Source organism: Morone saxatilis, unplaced genomic scaffold (assembly GCF_004916995.1).
Source record: "Morone saxatilis isolate NCDOM2014 unplaced genomic scaffold, NCSU_SB_2.0 Contig23, whole genome shotgun sequence".
In the NCBI taxonomy this organism is placed as follows: Eukaryota; Metazoa; Chordata; class Actinopteri; family Moronidae; genus Morone; species Morone saxatilis.
The window spans coordinates 2,062,003-2,066,300 of NW_023339796.1; positions in this window are offsets into that span (position 1 = coordinate 2,062,003).

Below are 4,298 nucleotides of genomic sequence, written 5' to 3' on the forward strand. Positions count from 1 at the left end.
GAAGTTATTATCTACGTTTGCTGAGTTCATAGTTAAAGTTGTGTTGTATTGGACTACATTATATTGAGAGGTCATTCTCTTTAAATTTGTTTTTCATTTACATACTGAATATAATGTCCAGTCCAACAATGTCATTAAATTCCCTCAATGTACTGCTTTTAAAGAACACTGTCATAGTGCTTGTAAATATTCAGGTCTTATAGCGGTGGCTGGCTGCCTTGCATCAGCAAACTTCAGTAGTATAAGTATTGCTTGTAAATGAGCTTGATAACCACTGCCACCATCTAGAGTTTGTTTGGTGGTGATTTTTTGTTAACTTTGTGAAGTGGATCTGTAAGAGTTGTACCTATTGGCCGTATAGAGGCAGGCAGAGATTGAAATCAGACTGAAATTTACCCTCTGCAGCAAGATTTTAACTTGACTTTAGTGAGCCTGGCAGGTGTTCATTTGGGTCCTCAGTGATTTAATTGGGCAGCTCCTCAGTGTGACTGTGTAACAGAGTGAATGTGAAGCAGATGGGTGCTAAGAAATAACGCGCAGGCTGCTATAAATATGGATAAACAAAGTAAAGCCGAAGATTAATGCTTGACTTGGAAATCAGCCGAGGGCCTCAGCGCTGTGGCTTTCTATTGGGCCTATCCACCCTCTCTCATTATACACCTCCACACCACAGGGTTCATCACTGCTGTGGGGTCAAAACCTCGCAACTGCAATTTCATTGTTCTTTCTCTTGCTGGATTTAAACGTGTGCATGGTGGACTGAGTGATTGTTATCGTCGTTGAGCATTTAGAGATAATTAAAACTTGTTGTCATGTTTTCAAGCTTTGCATTTGCAGTTTTCCTGTTAATTTTCATACAAACAAACGTGATTTTCATTAACAGCTGGGATATAAAACCACAGGCTCCTGGGAAACACGTTCTCCCAACATTTATAGTGTGAAAACAAGATCTTTTTAAAAGCCTAGTTGGTATTTTTTAAGTTGCATTAATCAACACTTTTAGCCACATTAGCAGGGGCGTGTCCAGGGAGCGGGTTACCCTAAAATATGACTGGTCAGAGGTTAATGTGTATCTCCAGGAGAAAAAAATGCACATTCAAAAGTACTACAGTTAGATCAGTTTGTTTTTGAGGACTCAAAAGTATGGAAGCTTTACATCTGTATAGTGCCACTCTGTTTATGTGATCGGCCGGTATATGGGGCATGGAGAGTGTTCTGGAGGTATCTCGTTAATTCAGAAAAACAAAGCCACATTTCTTTTTCCAAGGAAATGTAATACACTTTTGGATTCAAATATGAAGTAAATATTTCACACTGAACCTATAATTAACACTGCTGTACCCAGGAGCAGCAGGGATGGATTTGTTTATGAAAATAAACTGTATGAACAACTTCCAAACAAATATCAAGGAAATAAGGGAGTGCAGAGGTACGTTTACATGGCGGAGCAACAATGCACTTACTCTGTAGACTTTCCACATTGGAATCATATGTTTGACTTATGTAAATTAGTCTGGAGCTGCTTTGACTACAGACGGTGCCTTAACCAGGAGAGACAACATTGATTTAGATCAGTGTATACTGGCAGCAGTCAGGGAAGGGTGAAGAGTACGTTTACAGCTGTAGCTGGGAGAAAGCATCGTATGAAAAACATTGTGGAGAAAGAAAAAGGCCAACAAGGTGAGTGAGGTTAATGCAGCCTAAATTCTCATTTATTTCTCCTTTGTAATGTTACAGGGTCCTCGCAAAATCTTTTTTTAAGCTGCAGCTACAAACACTTTTTGCAATTTCAAAGAAAAGTTTTATTTCTGAGTTAAATTTATTTGTCTGTTTTCATGAGAGACATTTAACCTGTCGGCTGATGTTGCCTTATGTTCTCCACAGTAAAGATGCTGTGGAGTCTGTTGCTCATCCCTCTGATTGGTAAGCATGTCAGTGATCTCTGAAATTATAAATGGATAAAATCATAAAACAGTTTATTGTTTTTAAATGTTTTACTGTAAACTTTAACTTTAACGTATTTGACCCATTTGCACCCAAAGACTATTTTAGCATGAGAAGGAAAAATGCCATAACATTTGTTCTGATTGGTCTTGGAATTTGGTAAATGATAATGGTAAATGGACCTATACTTGTATAACGCCTTTCTAGTCTTCAGACCACTAAAAGCGCTTCCCTGCGTGGAGGCAGTGGATGTGTCCTGGATGCAAGGGAACACCCACGAGTGTGGCTCTGGGAAAATTCCTGGTTCGGACAGGATTTGCAGATGTGACGAAACTGATCGTGTGGGTACGATGATTTTAACGATGGATTGGTGAACGGGATGAAGCTATCGAGCAAAAGAAAAAGCCTACCAAGTTGACTATCTGGAAGGAGTCAGTAGAGGATGGTGGCTGAAGATGTGGGACTGGAGTAGGAATGGTGTCGGAGGCTAGTACCGATTGTATGAATTTATAGAACGAGAAGCGAGAGAGCGTGTCGGCGGAGTTTTTCACTGGGATGCAAAAAGCTCGTGTGAGAATTAAATGCGGGGAGAGCTAGGGCGGCGGTAACCTTGCATGTGAACTGTGCCGTGTCAGGAGTGAGACTGGCCTAGTTAACTTGTCGAATGGGGTGGTTGATTCCTTGACCATGAGACCCAAAGAATACTGCTATGATTCTGTACGTTTCCCGAGGAGACGAACAGAAAGGGATGAATTCACGCAGCACTGGGTCTGCGAAAACCACCTCACAATTCCAAGCCAGCTTCAGTTTCAATGTCCTGCGTCGTGCTACTAGGATCTCCTCTCGGTCAACATCCTGCCCCATGCGGACTTGCTTCTCTCGCAGCAGCTGGACAAGCATGCGCAACGGAGGGAGGAAAATAATAATGGCTATCCACAGACGCAGGACCTTCCACCGAACTCTGAATTGTGGCAGGTTTTCAGCCAACCTGGCCTCTGAATTCCCATCCCTTCTCTGCTCCTCTGCCCATCCGCGACAACTACCCATAACTCATAGCATCATTCTTGGGGCCCAATCGGCAAGAATCACCACCCGACCACTTTCGACAACCGTAAACTAGACCATCCCACCTGCCTACACCCACACGTTCCATGCAAGCTTACCCCTCAGCCTCAGCCCAGCCATCTATTCATCACCCAGCTTCTTCATCCCAGGTCGAAAAACTCATCGCCGACACGCCTCCGCTCGCTTCTCTCTCTATACTAATCTACAACGGTACAGCCTCACACCCTTCCTACCCAGTCCCACATCTTCAGCCCCACCATCCTCCCGACCCTTCCAGTAGTCAACTGGAGCACTTTCTTTTCTCATACGCTCATCCCCGTTCCCCAATCCATCCCGCCTTAAACATCATCGCCCACACGACTCAGCCTTCTCGTCACCATCCTGCCAAATCCTTCCAACCAGGACTTTTCCCCAGAGCCACACTCGTGGGTGTCCCTTGCATCCAGGCACATCATGCCTCAACGAGGAACCCAGATATCTGCAATAAACTAGCAGATGTCTTCTCGAGCATTATCGGACGTACATCGTTCGACTGAACCTTATCACGCCATCAGCTTACGATCATTGCGAAGTCCTTTTTGGGCGGCTCTTTGGAAAGCAATACCAAGAGCAAGCTCCCCACTCTGTGTCCTCGCACCACTCGCTACTGTACATTGTACACGAACCTCTCTCCATCTCATCAAATCAGTGCCAACTGATCTTCATCCTCGCACATTCACCTCCTCACTCGATCCTTCCCACTCCCTCACCCTCCTCATCATCCCTCATCCCTCGACCCTACCCTCATCCCTCATAAAATGCCTTTAAAGAAAAACAAGCCTTATGTCCTCATAGACAGGCAGCAACTCATTCTCAGTCTGTCCTCCTCTTGATGCATTAACACACCACTAATGGTCTCTAGGCTAACGTACTCTATGGCCAAAAGTTTGAGAATGACACAAATATTACATCTTCACAGGGGTTGCTGCTTCAGGTCTTCTTAGGTGTTTTTCGCAGATGTCTTCTATGTAATACCTGAAATACCTACATACAAGCATTCATAAGTACTAAAACTTTATTGACATTACACGATTCAGCAAAAAGTCAAGATGCATTGACCCTTCTTTTTCCTCAAGACCTCTGGCATATTCTCCTGCCATGCTGTCAATCAACTTCTGGACCAAATCCTGATGATGCACTCCTTCTTCAAACAATGCTGGAGTTTGTCAATTTTGTTTGGGTTTTCCCACCCACCTCTTGAAGATTGACCACACAACTTCTAAATGGATAAGATCTGATTCCTGCCATGA